This window comes from Gorilla gorilla, chromosome 14, assembly GCF_029281585.2.
Source record: "Gorilla gorilla gorilla isolate KB3781 chromosome 14, NHGRI_mGorGor1-v2.1_pri, whole genome shotgun sequence".
In the NCBI taxonomy this organism is placed as follows: Eukaryota; Metazoa; Chordata; class Mammalia; order Primates; family Hominidae; genus Gorilla; species Gorilla gorilla.
The window spans coordinates 120296453-120320460 of record NC_073238.2 but is presented as its reverse complement, the minus strand read 5'-3'; positions in this window follow the sequence as shown (position 1 = coordinate 120320460).

The following is a 24008-nucleotide window of genomic DNA, read 5'->3' as shown; positions in this document are numbered from 1 at the left end:
CATGACTATGCTACAGTGTAAGGTTATTTAGACGTACAATTTCATGATTTCTTTCTTCTGGGATTATTTGCTTGACTTGTGATTAGCTTGCCTGATCACAGACAACAGTAACTTTTTAACCATTGTTACATGATTTCCCTTTTCCTTAAATTTGTTGTTTCTATATTAGAAGCAGGAAAAAAGGGCCAACGTTTAGAATTTGAAAAGCAGTGTTTGAATGCACTTGTTACCTGGTAAACCAGTCATTTACTGCTATCTTACAAGTGACCACAGCACATGGTAGACTTAAAAAACAATTATTTGCACATTTCTCAATTTTGTGGGTCAGAAACTGGCAGCACTCAGCTGAGAGACTCTTCTGTTTTATGGGGATTCACAGCGTTCACTCAGAGACAGATAGCTGGTGGGCAGGCCGGTGTCAGGGACCAAGGATGGCATCACTCGTGTGTCTGGCCCTTGACAGGGATGCTGGAGGTCTGGGCTCACCTGGGAATGGAGATGTCAACACCTACATGTGACCTCTCCGGCATGGCAGTCTCAGAGTGGATATGGCAACAGCTGCACATGACCTCTCCAACATGGCAGTCTCAGAGTGGATATGGCAACAGCTACACATGACCTCGCCAGCATGGCAGTCTCAGGTTACTGGCACTTCTTAGGTCTCAGCTGAGGACTCCAGTGCAGGTGTTTCAAGACAGCAGATGTAGCACTGCTTATGTGTATCCTGAAGTCCCATGTGTATCCTGAAGTCCCAGAAAGCTTCTTCAAGGAGATTCCAGTGGAGAAGGGAGTCACCAAGGCTGGACAGAGTCATTTATCCATGGCAGGACTAGCAAAAATATCTGCACCATCTCTCATCGCACACACGTGGGTAAGTTTTGGACTGGTATGATCTTTTTCCATAATCTCATTTTCATGATTTCTTAATTGAGAATATAATAGTAAATACCAATCTCACAGAATTGTTATGAGGAATGAAGAAACTTAATCAAATGACTTAATTATTATTTTCATTTCTTATTAATTTGTTCCCATTGAAATTAATGTTATGTCTGGTCTCATTTTAAATTATTTATTGTTCTGAATTTGGATCCCATCCTCAAGTTTTCAATGCTTGACTTTTTATGAATTCTTGTATTATACCTCAAATTTAATAAAATCCTTTTAATCTTGTCTTCACCCTAGCACTATCTATACTGTCCCCTGGGTGGAAGTTTCCCATCATTCTAATTACTTTTATACACAAATTTGACTTCTCTCTCCAGCCCCTCTGAAAAACATGTCCTTTCTGTTACACAGGGAGTAGGTGAAGGCCTTTGGACTTCCTATTTTTCCTATATGAAACCCTCTTCTTTCAGATATCAGAATTTTCCTCTCTCTCTTTCATTCAGAACTCTGCTAGACAATCATCTTACCAGAAAGATTTTTCTTCATCACCCTGTGCTAAATAACATTGGTACCATGCTGGGCTGAGCTACTATTTTTCCTTGAATCCTGCTGTAGGCTTTTCTTCAGACACTTACCATCAGCAGGCATAATGTGAATGTGTTTGTTCATTGCATGTCTTCTCCACGTGAATGGAAACTTCATGACAAGAATGTGTTCCAGGGCTGGGCGCCACGGCTCACGTCTGGAATCCCAGCACATTGGGAGGCCGAGGCGGGCGGATCACAAGGAGCTCAAGACCAGCCTGACCAATGTAGTGAAACCCCGTCTCTACTAAAAATACAAAAATTAGCCTGGCTTCTGTAATCCCAGCTACTCGGAGGCTGAGGCAGGAGAATTGCTTGAACCCTGGAGGTGGAGGTTGCAGTGAGCCGAGATCACTCAAGAAAAAAAAAAAAAAAAGAATGTTTTCCTTCACCTCTGAATCCCTAGTGTATAGGGGAGAGCCTGGAACAGAGTAGGGGTTCCATAAGCCAATCAAATAAATGACTGAAAAAGAGTTAAGGGACAAGGTCAAACACAAAGAGCTAATTTAACTGCTAAACGATTATTCTGTTTCGGCCAATTGGTAACCCATGACTGCTTGTAAAATTCAATTTCATTGAATGGGACATATTTCAAACATAAACATAGGTTTTTTTAATGAATATAACTGAACTGCAGATTGCAATCAAGATGTTCCCTCCCTTTCTCTCTCATTTAGATTTCTCATCTTATTAGCCATCACTGACCCTCCTCTAGTGGTTAAATGCTTAGTTTGGGACATTATCTCAGCCATACCCTCAGAATGGTTGATTCAGTGGTTCGTTGCCCATGTGTGCTGTGATGTCAATAGGCTGTTGAATGCTGAGGGCAATCTCATATTTGGCTAATGATGGTTCTTCAGAAAGCAACACCCTTCAGATTAGTTCAGCAGGGTTCAACTCTGTGGTGACCACAGTTGGGCTGAGCAGGCTGCATGCCAGGCAGAGCTGTCAGTCTGCTCCAGCCAAGAGTGGAGTGGGCACTTCTTGGGATTTGGATAAGGAAACATTTGTCTGAGCGGTTTTACCACCTTAATATGGGTTTGATTCTTCTATTTGTATACAGAGTAAGCCAAATTAAAAAATGAAAAGAAAAAAGAACCAGTTCATTTAATCAAGACATGCTAGTGGTTAGTCATCTTTTATAACAACCGCATCGATAATTCACCTTTTTCATTTTCAAATTAGTTTTTGGTTGTTTTGTAGACAGAGAGCCTTAGCCATAAATTAAAAGTAATGATAATTAGCCACATGTTCTTCATTATGTTGAGGGCTTTGAACATTTCTTCACATAGCTATTAGACATGTCAGCCACATGTAGGAAAAGGAACTATAGAATTTCATAATTTTTTTTTTTTTTTGGAAAAATGAGCAACAGAATTTTAAGGCAGAAACGTGAAATGCGAGTGATGGCAAGTCCCAGTGAAGTGGCGAATAGCATGCTTTATGTGAATGTCTGGTATTTGTTTTCTTAGTGCTTTTGATCTCAGAACACCTAACAGGACTGGGGCAGAAGCTTTTTGCTGACTTGTTGCATCAGTGCTAAAGATGAAAGGAAACAGTCTTCGTATTCGCCGTGGTGTTGATTGCCCTATAAATAGGAAGCTACCCAGTTAACCTTGCCTGTTGTCATACGGAGAGTTTTATTAAAAAATAAACAGTGCGTGGCGGGTAGCAGAATGTGGGATTTCTGCTTAGATGCCCGCAATTCTTTCATATACTTCATTAAAATGTGCAGGAGAACTTCAGAGCCATGAATAAAAATATTGTTATGGAAACTGAGGCCTGTTATCATAGCTTCAGTGATTTGCAATGATTATTTAATGAATGAGTTTATGTTTGAAAATATCCCCTGTGATAATATGAATTTATCGCTCCCCGCTACCCCTCCAATTTCTTTTATTTTGACACATATGGAAGATGCTGTTTTGTTTTGACACTCAGAGGAGATGCTCTTTTTATCAAAAATCACTGAACAGTAATGAGATTTTAGTGAACAATCTTACCAGACTTCCCGAACATAAAGAAATCTGATACTGAGGAGTGCACAGTGTTCTATAATAAGTAATCTTAGGTGAGTGCATGCTTTTCAGTGGCAGTATTCATTTTTCAAGAGTTTTGTATTTGATCTTACCAGGATTTGATGTAAGAAGACTTGGGTAGCTCTTGTGTAGACACAAAGAACAGAGAGGACATCCATAAAGCCATAGAGACAGGATCCCAACCACAGTGTGAGGAGAAACTGATGACTATGCCAGGCATACAGCACCATCTCTTCAGCCTAAGAGCAGGGGGTTTACCAAGCTCACCAAAACAACTTACCATTCCTCTTTCCGCGTGATTGGAACTCATCTTCCTCCTCAGAGGGTGCAGAGATGAATTTAGAAGGAAGTTTGAAGAGCCCATGGTGTCCAGAACTCAGGCCTGCTTGCAAATGAGTGGCTCTGGGACTGTCTTTCCACATCTCCAGGAGCCTGTTTTCCGGGAGCAAAATGAGAGCACTGTTCAGAAGTACTGGAAGGAACCTGCCAACATTGAGTTTCTTGAGAGTCTCTGAAGTTAGTTCTTCTGATTTTTAGTACCCTGACAATTTCATGCAAGTTAGTAACTTTTGCATACTTCAGTTTTCTCATCTGTAAAATTGGGGTAATGATAATATCTACCACCCTCACAGACACACCCAGGATTAATACTTTGCATCCTTCAATCCAATCAAGTTGATACTCAGTATTAACTATCACATGGTCCCTGAAAATTTTATTTTATTCTGATTTGGGAATAAAAAAGCTTTCTCTTTGACCCCGAAAGATTTTCTCTTTTTGTTAAAATATATTAAAATATTTATATGGATTTCTAAAATATTGTGAGCCCCAGGAACTGTGGTTAATGTGCCTGATGATCTCTGTTGCCGTCAGGGTTGGTTTCTCATTAGGGCACTTCTGGGCTTGTAGAAGGCCACTTTCTCACCGTGTCCCAGAATGGACCTTCCAAGATCTCTGGTCTCCTTTCCTCTTAAAAGGACACCAGTCCTATCAGATTAAAGTCCCTCTCTTATGACTTCATTTGGCCTTAATTATCGCCTTAAAGCCCTATCTCCAATTGCCTTTGGGGCTAGGAAATCAACATATGAATCTTAGAGTGACACAATTAACTCAATAACAGTGACATTTTAAAAACTACAAAATAAGGGAAATATCATAGTTTTTTTCTTTACTTTCACATAGATATTACATCATATTAAAAGATAGATCATTTCTTCATTTTAATTGAAACCAGAATTATATTGGAATAAGGGGTGACCAATATGGGTTTTTCAACATTTCCTCTTATATTAATGTATTAGCAGAAGACAAGAGTTCGATATTTCTTAATAATTTTCCTAGAAATTGACTAATATTTTTATTTTTACTTTCTCAGATATATTCGTTTTAATAAACTATTTTTGTTGTTATCTAATAGTATTCAATTTAGACAATTTGGAGAACGTGGATGCCTATAAACATACATAAGAATACAAATGCGTCCTGCTTTCAGCATCAGAGATAATTTAGGGTTATTGCAATTGTTTCTGTGTTGGCAAATTGGAAGCATTATGGTTGATGAACTGAGGTAAGTATTCTAGGAAGAATATTTGCTGTTGGGTCAGGCATGCTTTCAGTTTTTATGTATGTAGAGTTTGATAGACCATTGAGATATTTAAAAGATGTTCAGAAGGTATTGAACTTTTGGAAAGGCAGATCAAAATCCCACAAGGGAAGCCTGACCTGTGTACAGACATTTGTGAATTGTCTGCATATAGGTGGTATTGAAGCCATGGATGAAATTGCTAACTAAAGCATACTCTTGTGAGAAAAGAAGAGGACAACTTACCCATCAGGCACATTAACCACAGTTCCTGGGGCTCACAATATTTTAGAAATCCATATAAATATTTTAATATATTTTAACAAAAAGAAAAAGAAAAACTTTCAGGGTCAGAGAGAAAGGTTTTTTATTCTCAAATCAAAATAAAATTAAATTTTCAGAAACCATGTGATAGTTAATACTGAGTGTCAACTTGATTGGATTGAAGGATGCAAAGTATTGATCCTGACTGTGTCTGTGAGGGTGTAGCCAAAGGAGATTGACATTGAGTCAGTGGACTCAGAAAGGCAGACCCACCCTTAATCTGGCTGGGCACCATCTAATCAGCTGCCAGCATGGCCAGGATATTAAGCAGGAAGAACAACGTGAAAAGCCTAGACTGGCCTAGCCTCCCAGCCTACATCTCTCTCATGCTGAAGGCTTCCTGCCCTCAAACATCGGACTCCAAGTTCATCATCTTTGGGACTTGGACTGGCTCTCCTTTCTCCTCAATTGCAGATGGCCTATTGTGGGACCTTGGGATCATGTGAGTTCATACTTAAATACTTAATAAACTCCTATATACATATATATGTATATCTACCATATTCGTTCTGTTGCTCTAGAGAACTCTAATACATACAATAAAAATCTATTAAATTTTTGTCTGAAACAGAAAAAATAAAATATTTAACCGTTAAAAATGTTCAATGTTGATATCAATACGATGCCAGAGCCCAATGAAAACAAAAGTACTTAGTTCCCACAAAAGTTATAATGAGACCCTGATTTGACCTAATGTGGAAATAACAACCTTTAAAAGGTTTGAGAAAAATAAATACCTACACAAGTGCTTGAAAATATCCCAGGTGTCTAACGACTCACTTTCTCTATGTCTTTCCCATACCCCAAATATCAACCATGACATTTTCCCGCTGATCTTTCAGATCTCAGAAGGCGACATGAAGGAGATCCCTCTGCTGTGAGATTGCTATTTTCCTATTGTACCTCAATTACATTTATAAACTTCTTTCTTTCATGCCAGCCTAAGTGGTTTTTGAATTTATTAACTTTAATGTTTAATAAACCAGTTTCTATAGCAACAATCCTATGACAGATGTTTTGTTAAAGTCTCTTTAAAGCACACACCTCTGTCAATATGTTATTTTGAACATTTCAAAGGATAAACTCTTGAAAAAGGCTGTGCATCTCAACTTTCAACCTCACAATTTGCATTAATAATTATACCCTCTCTTAATAAAAGAATTATTTAATAGAAGGCTGATGAGCTAATTTTAAGAATAATACAGTAAAAGGTCAAAATAAAACCACTCTCGAGAAGAAAGTATAAGGTCAAGAAATAAAAAAAAATTACAACATGGACTATACTACTTTCCTCAATGTTAATTACTTTAATAAATGTGTGACGAATGATTACCAACATTTTAAAATCTATGTGCATTTTTCTCCAATGAGTGGCACTGGTTTTCATTGCACTTTTAGAGTGCTAAGTCCTGGCATATGTAGGTCACTGACCGGGAAATTACCATCTCAATTCACTTTCTTTCTTCATTGCTATTTCTTATCTGATCTTGAAGTTAAGGCATTGAAACTATTGCAAAACCCTCATTATGTTTTCCCAAATTAAAATAGTAATATTTAATAGCTGCATATTTTGATGACTAATTCCATGCTTTTGGCTCTAGTTTCCTTTTTTTATGTGTTTTTTTAAATTGTTGTTGTTATGAAGGGTTTTTTTAATTGCTTTTTTGTTAAAGAACGTAGCAAAAAAATGAAGTATACTAAAAGCTATTTCACCTAGAGAAACATAATTTGTTGGGTTTTTTAAAATATCATTTTCATCTGCTTCTTTGGGAAAAATCAGAAGTAGGCACTGAGGGATGGCAAGGTTTATGCTGAACTCTAAGTAATGCATGTTGTCACTCGCAGCCAGTCACTGAACTTTCTCTGCCGTAGCTTCCTCATTTTTAATGTGGACTAAGACTCCACTTTTATATCACCACGTCCAAGTTTAGACACGTGACCCTAAGTTGCTCTATCAGGGATCTCTAGGCCTTCCCTATGTGAGACACAAGGTGGGTATGGACTGCAGTCAAAGGCAAGTGAGGTTTTTTGTTTTTTTGTTTGTTTGTTCATTTTTTGAGATGGAGTCTCGCTCTTTCACCAAGGCTGGAGTACAGTGGCGTGATCTCAGCTCACTGCAAACTTTGCCTCTGGGTTCAAGTGATTCTCCTGCCTCGGCTTCCTGAGTAGCTGGGATTATAGGTGCATGACATCATGCACTGCCAATTTTTGTATTTTTAGTAGAGACGGGGTTTCACCATGTTGGTCAGGCAGGTCTTGAACTCCTGACCTTGCGATCCACCCGCCTTGGCCTACCAAAGTGCTGGGATTACAGGTGTGAGCCACCGCGCCTGGCTGCAAGTGAGTTTTTAATGAATGCATGGACCTGAGGACAGAAGAGGAGCCCGAGGTTTCCAGAGGGGGCCATGCACAGTTCTGTGGGTTAAAGGTTGTTCTTCCTCTTTCCCTGAGCTGGCGAGCTAGGGCAAGCCACGTCTTATGTCTCCCAAGAGTCAAAACCTTTGGCTCCTTCTAAATACCAGACTAGCTCATACTAACACTGGATGAATACATTTCCACAACAGAAACTCAAAATCCATCTGTTTAAGGATGCATGACAAATTTCATTTAGAGCAACAGTATGAGAGTCATATTCAAATGTGAAGCAAGAGTGAGCACAGGCTTTTATTTGTTCCTTAAGAAAAAAAAAATTATTTCTTAGTGAGTTTAAATCATCAACCATGCTTCAGGAAGAAAAATGTAGCCTGGCCTCCTTTCCATCTCTTTGTGATTGTGGAAAAGTGGACCTTTAAGATTTCACTGAAAGATTACAGACCTGCTCATTAATTTTACATCCCAAACCTTTGACTGTTGATAAAATGAACAAAAGAATTTAAAATAAAAGTGGAAAAAAATGGATCCCTTGTCATCCGTGAGGGCCCTGAGGCTATATACAAACACAATACACAAAACCTGCATTATTTACCTGGGACAATGTTATGGTCTATTAAGTCGGTCCTTTTAGAAGAGCAGTGAGTTAATGGATTGTTTTCCTGACAATATTTGTAGTACAGTAAAAAATAAAATGGGGAAAATATTTTTATCCGGCTTTTAAATGTTATGTTTTATGGTTGGGTTAATGTTTTGGCTGATCAACTGTTACATGGTGCATGAATATTGACTGGATTCTCCATTAGGGCTGATGGAGCATCACCAACCAGCTATGTGATCTATGTTCTCCCACTGTCTCTTGCTTGGCATGAGAGATACATTTGCAGGATGAGGAGCAGGAATGACAGCTATCGATTGTAGAAACAGAATATAGTAGAGCTGATTGACCTGTTTCAAAATTAAGAAATCTGTTGCCATATCTTGCATTACACTATTTTATATTCTTACTCTAAATTCCTTCATGAAATGCACAAACTCCACCCTATATATACATATATATATATATGTATATATATATTTGCATTTCCTAGCTTTTAAAAATAGTTTAAAGTATACCTTCTCCAAAGGGGAAATACTTTGAAATATTTTTGGAAGAAAAATTGTATTAGTTTAGATCCATAATAAATAATTATATTGCTTTAAAAGCTGGTGCAAAGTAACATTTTCTTATATTGTAGAACTCTAAGCCCTTTGGCTTAGAAAATGAGAGCAATATTCTTCTGCTTTTCATCACTTACAGGGATATTCTTGGTATTATTATATAAATTTTATTTTCATTAAATATACTATAAAATTCCAAATGTGTGTTTTGTATTACCGGCAGAAAAGTGTTGGTAATTTTTTCCAGTATGACTTAACTGTCATTATAATTAAGTAATTGTCTCCCCCAAAATGTTTGTTTAGGCAATACATTTCTGCATATTTGAAAACCTAATAAAAAGTTTTATTAAAGCTGTTCACTCAAAAATAGACAACTGTGCCCTGCTGAGCAGTAGTTTAAAACCAAATCAATGAATTTGCTATTATGTAGACAAGAAAGTGGCCTATCATTGACATTAGTAATGTTTCCACCAAGTTAAATATGATGAGGGAGCTGTTAGTTGTTACCCTGGAAACTATTCAAAAGGTCTAGAGCTGCTGAAAAACAGAAGACTCTGGGCTCACCCCTGGGATTCCGTTGCCTTTCAGACCATCTAGGATCCAAATTTTGGGAATGTATTCTGTATGTCTGAACATGCTTTACTGCCATTTTAGACTGATTGTATCTAATTTTAAGTTTATGATGCCACCTCTCTTTTTCCCTATATTTCTAAACTTTCTGGAAGACATTCTGAAATCATTCAAGTTTATTCTCATTTTGTATATCTCAGGACTAGTCACTCAATCTTTAAATAACCACTTTTGATCAAGAGATTACTGTACCCTTCTGATACTACTTAAGATCATAAAAAAAAGTTGATCCAATTCAATGATTTTTTCTTATATTATAATTCATGCCCTGGCTGAATGATTCCAACTTTTTCTTTTTTTGAAATATATGTTAGGTTTTCCTGGTTCTCAATCAATGTACGTGAGCACTCCATTCTTTCTGTATTCTGCTTCCTACTACATCTTTTATCAGTGTCTCTTTTTGCATTCATTGATCAGTATCTCTTTTTTTTACATGCAGAAAAAATAGAGTGTGCTTATACATGTTTAACTATTAGCCAGCTATTTAATTTCCTAACACTATCTGATATGCTTGTTATTAAATCCAACTCATTTTCTATGCCTTTTATTTGCCTTATACACTACTAAGGACAGAAGAGCAATGGAGTCGATCTAAAACCAGAGAACCAGAATCCCTTACTCCCACAGAGAGATTGCCTGTGGGCTTTAGGCATCGGTTTACTTGTCTCTAGAGCTCAAGTTCACAAGCACCAGTAGCCCCATGGGTAGAGTGTGAACCTCTGTTCTATACGGCATGTTGATGAATGCATTGCTTCTGCCTTAGTCATGTCGGAGCACAGTAAATGTCAACTAGCAGTGCAGCACCGGAACACTACATGCGATCTGCTCACCTGAGTCATGCTGCTTTCAGAAGAGAAGGCACTAGTTTAAATCTGCATGGCAAGCCTGCCCGAGCTAGAATTTGATGAGAACCCTCAGGTTAATAGCTTTGCTCTTTGAGAGAGCTCTAAGCTCTTTTCATTCCAGACCTATTTCACATTTACATACTACCTGTCACTAAAGCCCCAAGGTCCTTCGCCAACAAGAAGCAGATATTTACTCACTAAAGTTAATGTATCTCCCCAGCACTTTCTAGCCTTTGGACACAGTTTTTAGGCAACAAGGAAAATAATACATATGTATAAATGGCCATTTCTGTTCCTAAAATAGCAAGGGGCTATAACCCAAAGCCTAGAATTCTTTTTCATTTTTTGATGTTGTTGTTGTTTGTTTGTTTTGTTTTGTTTTGAAACAGTCTTACTTTGTGGCCCAGACTGGAGTGCAATGGTGCAATCTAGGCTCACTGCAAACTCAGCCTCCCTGGTTCAACTGATTCTCCTGCCTCACCCTCCTGGGGACCTGAGATTACAGGTGCCAGTCACCATGCCCGGCCAGTTTTTGTATTTTTAGTAGGGATGGGGTTTCACCCTGTTGTTCAAGTTGGTCTCGAACTCCTGACCTCAGGTGATCCATCGTCTTGGCCTCCCAAAGTGCTAGGATTACAGGTGTGAGCCACCATGCCCGGCCCTAGAATTCTTTTACTTAAAGACAATTATAATGGTAATTCCGTTTAAAATCTCACTATAAATCTATTTCATTTATTACTGCATGATTTTAATCTATTATTATTCCACTTAAAAGAAAAACAAATCAGAGAAATCAGCAAGGGGGCAATAACAAATGTGGGTTAGGGTACACAGCCCACTTTGGGACCATATTCAATGAAGAATAAGATGAGGGAAAGATAACGTGATTTCTTTTATTATTATTATTATACTTTAATTTCTGGGATACGTGTGCAGAATATGCAGGTTTGTTACATAGGTATACACGTGCCGTGGTGGTTTGTTGCACCCATCATCCTGTCATCTACATTAAGTATTTCTCCTAATGCTATCCTTGCCCTAGTCCCCCACCCCCCGACAGGCCCCGGTGTGTGATGGTCCCCTCCCTGTGTCCTTGTGTTCTCATTGTTCAACTCCCACCTGTGAGTGAGAACATGCGGTGTTTGGTTTTCTGTTCCTGTGTTAGTCTGCTGAGAATGATGGTTTCCAACCTGGATGAAGCTCGATTTCTTAAGACCAATAGTAATTACAGAGTGTGCAGTCCATGAGTGAGTTAGGATGTTTTCTGTGACAACTGAGAGAAAGCCCAACTCAATCTTCCTTAAGCATAAAAAGATACTTTATTGGCATGTATGAGTAACAGTTCAGGAGTAGATCCTCAAGAGTGGCTTATTTAAGGCCTCAAAGGTCATAACCAGAGTCTAATTTAACTCATATTATGTGTATTGATTAAGCTTCATCTATGTAAGCTCTATACTTAAGCTCCAGTTCCTACTCAGAAAGAGGGTGACACTTCCTGGTGGACATAACTGAAACCCCAGAATGGGGTCACAAAAGCCCCGAGTTAGACTAACTTGTTAAAGAGCCCACCTTAGAACCAATCATGATGCCCAAAGACTTGGAAAGTGCTGATTTTGAAGCTCCATCATCGAAGCAGTGAAAAGGAGGCCCGGCATGACTGGCCCCATTTTGCTCCTAAGCCCACCTTTAGGTTAACGGCTTTTGCTTATCTCTGCATGTAGGCCAAGCTGGCTACGGGTGGAATTTAGTTTATAGTTTCACTTTAAAGCAAGGTTTGTAATAATTCCTTCCCAACCACGGAGGAAACAAGAAGGGTGTACACATAATTAAGAACATTAGGTTAAAGATTATAAGAGCATTGTGACCTGACCAAGGATGAAGAACTTCACAGTCCACTCCATTGGACCCTCATTGCTGCCCAGATATATGTGGTCATTGGTTGCCTTGTGATTTCAACTCCTCCCCTCTTTCCTCTTCTCCGAACTTAAACGTTCCTAAAATTCTATTAGGATGGTTCTTTAGGACACTAATCTTCCATCTTCTCAGTTTGCTTGTCCTCCAAAATAAAGTCAGCTTCCTTGCTGCAACATCTTGTCTCTTGACTTATTTGCTGTTGTGTGGCAAGCAGTACAGGCTCTGAACTCAGCTATATGTCTCCAAGTCTGTGAAAATGATGTCCTCTTAGAGTCCTTCTGTTCACACCTGTCTCCATCTCCCGGGGCTGGGGATGTAGTCAGCTTGACCTATGCAGAGGAGATGGTATGTTCCCTCAAGCCATATGTGAATTTCCTGTTGCCATAAGAAGGTTGATGCTGGGGCTAACAAAACATCAAAGCCTATTATAGATAATATTTAATTAAATCTATGGATACTTCTAGTTCCGTTAGCTTCCAGCCAATTGTCAATGCCACTTCATAAAAATTAAGACAGCAGCACATTTTTGGAGCACTTAGTATAGACTAGATCTTATGTTAAATTATTTAGACTAGGCAGATATTTATCATAGCAGTTGTGTCAGTAATTATAATTGTGTCTTCTTAGAGCTGAGGAAACATATACCAAAAAATTTTAAGTAATATTGACAAACCCACATAGCTAGTGAGAGGAGAAACAGGAGCTTAGAAACAAGCTTGTCTGACTCCAGAGCCTGCAGCTTTGCTTATAAAGACAGAATAGAGAATGTTGCTTGAAAACATAGGTTCAAATATATGTTTCACCACTTAGTAGCCATTCTTCTTTGAATTCTCCACCTAGATTTGGGATATTTTCTTCTATAGCTAATGCCTAAACACTTAGGAGTATTGTTCTTTTAAGGACAGGCACCTTCAGAGCCTGTCAGAAGTTGTGATCAAATTTCTTCCTTAGTCCTACAATTTCTATTAGCCTCTTTTTCTATGTCAGTTACTCTAGAGTTTACTTAAGTCAATCAACCTTCACTTCAAAACTTCTTCCCTGGAATCTTTTCCCTTTTCCTTTCATTTAGCTTAGCTCAAAGTCTATGCAGTCTTTTTTTTTCTTTTTTTTTTGAGACGGAGTCTCGCTCTGTCACCCAGGCTGGAGTCCAGTGGCGAGATCTCGGCTCACTGCAAGCTCCGCCTCCGGGGTTCGCGCCATTCTCCTATTCTCCTGCCTCAGCCTCCCGAGAAGCTGGGACTACAGGCGCCCACCACCACGCCTGGCTAATTTTTTGTGTTTTTAGTACAGACGGGGTTTCACCTTGTTAGCCAGGATGGCCTCGATCTCCTGACCTTCTGATCCGCCCGCCTCAGCCTCCCTAAGCAGCGGTGCCTTTATTTATTTATTTGTTTGTTTGTTTGTTCATTTTATTTTATTGTTTTTTGAGAAAGAGTCTTGCTCTGTCGCCCAGGCTGGAGTGCAGTGGCGTGATCTCAGCTCACTGCAACCTCCACCTCCCAGGTTCAAGCGATTCTCCCACTTCAGCCTCCCGAGTAGCTGGGATTACAGGTGCCCGCCACCATGTCTGGCTAATTTTTGTATTTTTAGTAGAGATGGCCTTTCACCATGCTGGACAGGCTGGCCTCACGACCTCCTGACCTCAGGTGATCTGCCCACCTCGGCCTCCCAAAGTGCCTGGGATTACAGGCGTGAGCCGCTGCGTCCGGCCAAAGCAGGGATGTCTTTAATGCCACATCTTCTGTGCCTACCATAGAGCCCGGCATGCAACAGAAGTGTGTGCTAACTCCTCCACTTATTCCTGGGTTAGGCCCAACTCCTCCAGCTATAGTAATAGAGTCAAGGAGATCCCAGAAAAATCTGTTTTCTCTGCACCCAGCCTTTTAAGTCATCATGAGCAAGACTCTGCCTTTTCTTAGTTTTTCCAGGTGGTGAAGATGTGGAACAGGAGAAACCACATAAAAATGCAATCACATGAATAAATATTGCCTACAATGGCTGGATTCAACTGAAGAACTTACACTCTAAATCAGGAGCACATACTCATGTTTATGCCTTTGTCCCAGGCACCAACTTCTCTTGAACTTCTTTGCTGACCGTGCCTGAAAGTGGAGTTAACTAAATCTTGTGTAGATCTGTCTCATATCACTATTTAGCCCATTTGCAGGTAGGTATGATATTGTTAAAATGGTGAAAATGCCCCACGTTGGACTCAGTTGGATATTCTGCTCCGGCAGATCAGGTTATAACTGGAATCTTGGTTCACTTCACTTTTGTAGGCTAAGATATTCTATTCGTACTTGACTGAGCATTGTATTGATGATCCCTGATAATGCAGCTCTTCAAATGTAATAAATTTCTTTTGTAATTGACTGGCCATGCCCACTCAAGAGATATATGTTTGTTGCCTGATTGAGTGTCTAAGTAAAGAATTAAATGAATAAATGAAAGAGTAACATAAGAAATAAACAACACTGGGACAATGAACTGAGACTTCATTTATTAAGAAGCAATTATTGATAATTTTGTATATGATTTTAGACTATAACTAATATACTCCAAATGCAATAGTAGACAAGATAGAAATGGTCCCTTCCTTCATAATCGTGGTTGAAATACATTGTATTGCTGATGTTCCATAGCTTTTTTACACATGTTGTTTTCATTTGTTTCAACTAACAGTAAGGAGTGTGGATATTTGAATTGGCCAGTGCAAAATGCAGTGACTTGGAAAGAGGGAATCACTGTTAGTGAATCATAAACAATATTTGAAGGTCCTTCAGTGGTTTATTAACTTCAAATAATATAACTAGATGAGTCTCGGTTTTACAAGTAACCAGGAAGTGATGCAAGAATCCTAGCAGGGGATGGTATCAAAAATATAAAGTTTATGTATAAAAAGCATTTGAACTCAAGAATTTGACATAGACCTTAGTGAAAATGCAGCTATTTCTTGTCAGTTTAAAAAAAATAAATAATTTGTTAAATTCAAAGCAAGGGATCCCTAATCAACTTAGCTCACAGGTAATTTCAAATAAACATAATGCTTATTAACAGTTCCAATATTTGACTTTTTGCTCTACCTAAATTCAGCAATGCAATGCGCTGAGATATATCCCAATAAAGAACAGCTGCTTTTGTTTTGTTTTATTTTGTTTTAATTTATTTCACAAACAAGTTTCTGCATGAGCCTGAATCTTTACAATGTGAAAGCTGTTTGGATTCAGGTAGGAAATACGTTTGAACTGATGCATACCAAGTTTCCAAAAGTTCACCTTTTTATCTTACTGCTTAGCTGTTGAATAACACAACTTTTGCTTAGTCAAGCTTTCTTTCGTTTTCTTGAAGATGAAAATGTAATTCTTGAGTTACTTCTGAAGAACAGGTTGGGGAAATGCAAATAAGAGCATTACTCTTCTAGAGTATGAAAAGATTACCAAATTTAGGTTTTCTGGTCAGTAAAATTATGTTTTCCTAACTTGTTTACTAATTACAGAGTCATTTAATTAGATTATCATTTCTTCTTTTTCCATTGCCATCTTTTTAAATGATGATATTTCCAGAACTGCTCTATTTAACTGTTCAGTGAAATTACATTCATGAAGCTGACAATTATTCAGAAGTAAGTTTCCTATGTAACTCTCCCATTCTTCATATTCTTTGTTTCTAATTTATATTTGGGTCTGAAAATTGATAAAGTTACTAGTTTAGAAATAATTAACTGTGACTTCTTATTTTCAGAAACATAAATGAGGGTGCACTTCTCCACAGAACCTTTTTCACATTCTTTTAACAACCAAATCATTCCCAATTTTCTGGTGTGTAAATTCCATGTGATCAGTACAAATAAACAAACTGACAAGATTTGGGCAGTTGGAACCCATTGTTTTACAACGTCTTTGTTTAAAATCTTTCATAATTCATCCTCAGCAATGGCCTTCCTAGCAATTAGTTACCTTTAATGTCTTCATTTTTGTTTAAATGTTCAATGATCAGGATAATTAGAATTAATTTCTCATTGTCATTTTATGGTAATGAAGCTTCTGCCACTTATCACATGCATCCTGCAGGCACAGTGTTACCACACAAATATGTGTGACTCCTCACTCTTCACACACTGGTTTATGGTCCCTGGTTAAAGTGGTAACAGTAGGACCTGGCCTGATTCCAGTTTAAATGTATGCCATATTAGATGAAAGACTGGGTAGTCAAGCTGGTATTCTTGCCCCTTGTGGATGGCATTCTATGTGCAACTCAGTTCCCCTTAAGCAACACAAGAGAATTTTCATCTCCATTAGTCTGGGTGTTTTACAGAGTGGGATTAGTTCTACAGTTAGAACAAAAGGAAATATCTTTGTGAATGAAGATGGAAAGCAATGTCAATTCAAACCTTTATAAAAACTTCAGATAGAATTCAGGAAAGCAAAGGTTGAAAAACTTAGTACCAGAAAATCTATGGAGAAGAAAGTGAGTCAGTGAATTCTCAAGCTGGAAGAGCCTTTTTGTATTATCTGGTCTAGGATTCTCCAGCCACAAAAAAAAAAAAAAAAAAAAAAAAAAAGTAATTGTGTATTATCATCCCCATTCATTCCCTGTCATATCTCTGCCTAAGCAATTGCAGTAGAGTTCATCCTATCATTTGTATCCTCTTCCTTACTCCTGGGAAACATTTAGATAGGGTAAAGGATTTGGTTGAGCAGAAACCTGGGGTGGGAAATAGGGAGCATATCTAGGTTTGTCAAAGAAGGTATTTAAGGCTGCCCTGTGAAATCATACCAGTTTCAAAATTAGAAACTTGATCTTTTTTACAGCTGACTTTTCTTCACCACATTTAAACTTGTTCTTTATTCTGCATTTTCTCAAGAAGGGATATGATATTACCAAGAGAAATACTTGCTCTCAATAACCCCAACCTCATTTTCTTATGAGTTTGGGTAAGTTAGAAAGAAGGTCAAACTTAGTAACTTAAAGAAAAACCACATTTTATTTTGCTTATAATTGTTGAGAAAGGAAATTGGAAAGGGCTAGGCAGGGAAGAATTGGAAGTTTTCCTGTGTGTCTGGCAGATGTTGGCTAGTGCTGCAATTATGTGGAGTCTGTTTAAACTGGCCATCCTATGGCTTCTTCATGTGGCTGGTGGTGAATGGTGGCTGTTGGCTGGGAACTCAGCCGGGGATGACAAGTGGATCACCTCCATGTGTCTTTGTAGCACAGCAGTTTCAGGCTTTTAGAATTTCTTCCAGTGGCTGGCATATACCTGAAAGAATGTCCCAAGAGGGTCTAAGGCAGAAATGTGTGGCTTATTTATAACTAGTTTTGGAAGTTACAATGAGACATTTCTGCTGCAGTTTACTGATCACAAGAGAGTTACTAAGATTGATTGAGTCTCTACCCATGTGAGGGAGGTGAATCAAAGAACTTGTGGACAGGTTTTAGACCTGTCATAGAGTGTAAAAAAGCTAAGAGGCTTCGTATTCAAGGGAAGAAATACTTTAAAGTTCTCCAGGGATGAGGCTAGTAGTGATGATTCAGGGCAAGACCAGTGAAGTAAGAGAGGCTGGGACATGCATTGAAGAAGCTCACTGAGAAAGTTCTCTGGTAATGGCCTGCAATGTGCTGGAGTTAGTCCACAATGGCTTGCAAGATCCAGTTACTCACTTGTTTTCTCAATTCCAGCTCTGAGTTCAGTGATGCCATTGATAGTTTGAAAATGACTACCGTGGAATATTTACACCACATTAATTAGCAGACTCTACAAATAAGGGTGTTTTTTCCCCAGGAGACCCAGTTGCTGAATAGTTACCAATTTGGTAAGGGAGCAACTTAGAAACTACTTTTAGGAGAACTGGACTGTCTCATAGCAATTCTATGTTGTGAACTTTGGGGTTAAAACCACTCTGCTTTTGTAACCTTTTCAGTAAAATTTGCGAGGTTCCCCATTGCTTTTGGGTGAATGACATTTTGGGGGATAATCTAATGTGATTCTGAATTTGAGTCAACACTGGCTGTTTCAGAACAGCACATGTTGAAGCAGGAGCCTGATGCAGAATACGTCATTAGAGGGAAAGTGCTGGTAATTAGCAGAAATTACAGGAAGCTCTGTACTTCAAAGACTTTAAAATTGAGTGTGTGAACCAAGCATATTTGAGTTTCCAGAGAAGGAATGAAGCTCCAGTTGACACTTTGGTTACACAACTGCATGGTAATTTATCATTTACAGTATACTTTTATGTACCTCATAATGTTTAAATGGGTTGTAGATCAAATGCAAATATTTAAATATTTTGCATGACATTGGACAAGCCACTTAAATTTTCTGATACTCAGATTCTTCATCTCTAGGAATTAGCTGAAAGTATCTTTATAGAGAGTTGTTTCAGTGAGTGCTGTAAGATTAAAAAGAAAAATAAGAGACCATCATTAGCCATGAGTTTAGTAAATATTTCCCAGTGGTGGAACACCACTTCCAAGTTTATGTAAGTTGGTGTTGATGGGAAATAAGCAATGATTAAACAAAGGAAAATCAGGAGAAAGATTGTTAACAAAGGGCAATGCTGTATAAGTGCAAAAAAAAAAAAAGGGGAAAACCACAGTTTTTTGATTTCACAAGGAAGCAGAGGGCTGGCTTTCATTCATGCCCCACTCCAGCCTCAGTTCCATTGCTTCTTGCCGGCAAAGATTTCTCGCTCTGACAGAAGGCAAGCAAACCCCAAGAGGCCCCAAGGTGGCCTGTCAGAGGGGGTAAAATATATAGTTTTGCAATTGTATAATATTAATGTTCTTATCAGAGTGAGAATGTGAGTAGAAAGCAGAGATTTTAATAATATGACCCAAGGAAGTCAATTTTGAACATTTTATAGTATTAACAAAAATGTTTAGAACTTTAGAATATATTTAACTCAATAAAAAAATAAATATATTTTATGTTATGTATGAATAACATAAACAAATGTTTGGATGAGTTCAGAGTTGATATTTTAAAATAATAAATGTTTTGTTCTAGTCCATTTAATTATGGGTCTTGGTTGGCAATTCTGGAAAGGACTCAGAATGTAAAAAAGGAGAGTAGGGAAAGCCTCAAGCTTAGATACCACCTAAGTCATCATTAATAGCTATTGGTAGAAATATGGGTGGTGAAGACCATTCTGATGTGTTCCCAGATCCTACTGGGGAGAATGGGATTGGAAAATGGAGAAAAGTCTATCTTTGTTATGAAGTGTCACATAACTTGGCTGAGTTGTGTTCCTGTCCTGATATTTTGGGGAAGGTAGAACTTGTGAGTGATGAAATTGTATATTTGGCTGCAGCACTTTCTAAACAACATTTTGAAAGAGTAGCCTCATTCCTCTTTGCTGCTCCTAGTAAAATGTGAGAAGAGAAAAATTATTAGAGGATGGAATTGTTAATCAAAAGGAAAGCAAAACTTAAATATCTGGAAAATTCTTAGTCTATCCATATTGTAAAAAATGAGGAAGTATCTTTGCAAGAGAAGACCAAGGGTGTGACCAAAGGACAATCTAATAGAATTACTCAGTCATTTAACAGAATCTAGAACCTGTTGTCTCAGACCATGGAAGGATAATCCTAAAAGCAATTCAAAAACTATCAGAACTGCCACCCCTATTGCAGACCCAAAATGCGAAAGTTGGGGGAGCAGGGTGGTTTCCAATTTAAAGAAGGGACCACCACGACCCCGTGCTGCTTCACATTGTGGGTCTACCTCCCTTACTCTTTTACCATGCACCTTGGTAGCCCCGGATTCAGTTCTGGTGAACTCTGGCAGGGAATTGTTAGGGGGGCAGAGCCACCACAGTGAACTTCTAATAGGCCAATGCCCAGTAGAGCCACAAGAGTAGGGCTGCCCCTGAGACCTCAGACCTGGAGAGCCACTGGCATAAAATTCTTGGCTGGAAGATCCACAGCCACACATCTCCAATCCATGAGAGCCGCATTGTAAGTTGCATCTGGCAAAGTCATGTAGCCAGGGGTTCCCAGAGCCTTGGAGGTCCAAACTCTGGGGGGCAAAGCTAAGGGAGTACCACCCAGGGTGCTCAGAAGGGACCTTTCCCCAAAGTGGGTTGGAAGGGCAGAGCATCAAACCGAAGAAGATTGTTATTGAGACTTAAGCTACAATGTTTTCTCTGTTGGGCTGTGGACTTAGGGCCTCTTGCCCCTTTCCTCTTTCCTGTTTCTATGTTTTAGAATGGGGATGCATGTTCTGTGCCTGTCCCATCATTGTATTTTGGAAGCACATAACTTGTTTGATTTCATAGGCTCACAGCTAGGGAACAATTTGCCTCAAAATGAATCTTACCTTGAGTCTCATTCATACCTAACTTAGATGATATTTAGATGAGATTTTGGACTTTGAACTATTGAGTTGATGTTGGACCAAGTTAAGACTTTTGGGGCTACTGGGATGGAACGAATATCCTTGCTTGTGTGAAAGACATGAATTTTGAGGGCTAGGGACAGAATGCTGTGGTCTGAATGTTCATGTCCCCTCAAAATATGGATAAAAATTTGATTTTCCAAAGTGATAGTATTAAGTGGTGGGGCTTTTAGAAGGTGATTATGGTGGAGCCCTCATGAATGGGATTACTGCACTTACAAAAGAAGCCCAAGGAAAACCCCTTTCTTCTTCCAACATGGGAAGATGCAGGTGAAATATGACATGCTTTTCTGTGAGCCTAGGAAAGGATCCACACCAGACTCCAAATTTCCTGGTGCCTTGATCTCAAACCTCTTAGCCTCCAGAACTATGAGAAATAAATTTCTGTTTTTAACAAAGCTGTGCAATTTATGATACTTGGTTATAGCAGCCAGAAGAGTCCAAGACGTGGTCCTACAATGAAGTTAGAGAATTTTTTTAAGTGTCTGTTTATTGTTACAAATGGCAAACAAAAGGTCATTATGCTTACACACACAATAAATGTGTATAATGTGTATGAGTAAGTTTAAAATAACAATTTTTTAATATGAAAGTCCCAGTTAGTTTTAAAAGGAAATGAACAACTGAGAGTAATAAAACCTTTGTTCTTGTTTTGACAGTGATGGGGAAGGGTTTTCAAAAATAATGAGTTGGCTTCAGTTTGGAATTAGGGAATTACCTACCATAAAACTGTCTTTTAGATATCCTAAAATATCATCTGTTTTGAGATACACAACATCTAAAGACCAATGACTTTATTTTCCTGCACAGAGAAAGGAGACCTAAGAAGGATTATTTTAGGTTTGGATTCAGAAATGGCCATTGTGTAAAGTATGTGAGAGCAGATTTGACTAATTGCCATAGTGCAGAAATAATTGCTTATCGTACCTGATTTTTTTAAGTTATTATTTCATCCATAATATATCTTTTTCTTATATCTTTAAAATTTTTACAAGATAAAATGAAAATTGAACTAACTTAGACAAAGGTTATTTTCAAATTATAAAAGTATATGGATTTCAAAATGTTTATTGAATACTTATGCACAATGGTCAAAACACTTATATTTTTATATAATACACTATGATTTTTAGCATTCTGAGCAAATATGTGAAACCTTATAGATATTTGCATTATTGTTAACAAAGAAGTTAGTGAAACGTGTCACATATATACAGTTTTTTTATATTAGCTTGAATTTCTTAAAATCAGCCTTTACCAGGTGTATTAGTCCATTCTCACTCTGCTAATAAAGACTTACCTGAGACTGGGTAATTTATAAAGGAGAGAGGTTTAATTGACTCACAGTTCAGCGTGGCTCGGGAGGCCTCAGGAAACTTACATCATGGTGGAAGGGGAAACAAACACGTCGTTCTTCACATGGCAACAGGAAGGAGAAGTGCTGAGCAAAGAGGGGAAAGCCCCTTATAATACCATCAGCTCTTGTGAGAACTCATTTGCTATCATGAAAACAGCAGCATGAGGGTAACCAGCCCCATGATTCAATTACTTCCCACCGGGTCCCTCCCACAACACATGGGGATAGTAGGAATTACACTCAAGATGAGATGTGGGTGTGGACACAGCCAAACTATATCATTTCATCCCTTCTCTCTTTCAAGTCTCATGTCCTCACATTTCAAAATGCAATCATGCCCTTCCATCAGTCCCTCAAAGTCTTAACTCATTCCAGCATTAACTACAAAGTCCAAGTCCAAAGTCTCATCTGAGACAAGGCAATACCCTTTCAGCTATGAGCCTGTAAAATCAAAAGCAAGTTAGTTACTAACTAGATACAATGAGGGTACAGGCAATGGGTAAATACATCCATATCAATTGGGAGAAATTGGCAAAAACAGAGAGGCCACAGGCCCCATGCCAGTCCAAAATCCAATAGGGCAGTCATTAAACCTTAAAGTTCCAAAATGATCTTCGACTCCACGTTTCACGTCCAGGTCATATTGGTGCAAGAGGTGGGCTCCCACAGCCTTGGGCAGCACCACCCCTGTGGCTTTTCAGGGTACAGTCCCCCTCCCAGCTGCTTTCATAGGCTGGCATTGAGTTCCTGCAGCCTTTCCAGGTGCACTGTGCAAGCTGTTTGGCGGATCTACCATTCTGGGGTCTGAAGGAGGGTGGCCCTCTTCTCAAAGCTTCAATAGGCAGTGCCCCAGTGGGGACTCTGTGTGGGGGCTGTGACCCCACATTTCCTTTCCACACTGCCCTGGCAGAGTTCTTCATGAGGGCTCCATGCCTGCAGCAAACTTCTCCCTGGATATCCCAGCATTTCCATACATCCTCTGAAACCTAGGCAGAGGTTCCGAAACCTCCAATCTTGTCTTCTATGCATCCACTGGCCCAACACCATGTGGAAGCTGCCAAGGCTTGGGGCTTGCACTGTCTGAAGCAACAGCCTGAGCTGTACCTTGGCCCCGTTTAGTCACAGCTGGCATTCAGCCAGTTGGGACTCAGGGCACCATGTCTTGAGGCTGCACAGAGCAAGGGGGCACTGGTTTTGGTTCAATAAGGCATTTTTTCGTTTTAGGCCTTCAGGCTTGTGATGGGAGGGGCTGCCATGAAGATCTCTGACATGTCCTGGAGACATTTTCCCCATTTTCTTGGTGATTTACATTTAGCTTCTTGTTACTTATGCAAATTTCTGCACTGTGCTTGAATTTGAAAATGGGTTTTTCTTTTTTATTGCATCTTCAGGCTGCAATTTTTTAAACTTTTATGCTCTGATTACTCTTGAATGCCTTGTTGCTTAGAAATTTATTCTGCCAGATACCCTAAATCATCTCTCTCAGGTTCAAATTTCCACAGATCTCTAGGGCAGGGGCAAAAAGCTGCCAGTCTCCTTGCTGAAGCATAGCAAGAGTCACCTTTGCTCCAGTTCCCAAAAAGTTCCTCATCTTCATCTGAGATGGCCACTTCACTGTCCATATCACTATCAGCATTTTGGTCAAGGCCATTCAACAAGTCTCTAGGAAGTTCCAAATTTTCCCACATCTTCCTATCTTCTGAGCCCTCCAAGTCTCTAGAAAGTTTCAAACTTTTCCAAGTTTTCTTGTCTTCTTCTGAGCCCTCTGAATTGTTCCAACCTGTGCTTGTTACCCAGTTCCAAAGTGGTTTCCACATTTTTGGGTATCCTTATAGCCCCACTCCCTTGGTACTAATTTACTGTATTAGTTTGTTCTCACACTGCTAATAAAGACACACCCCAGACTGGGTAATTTATAAAGG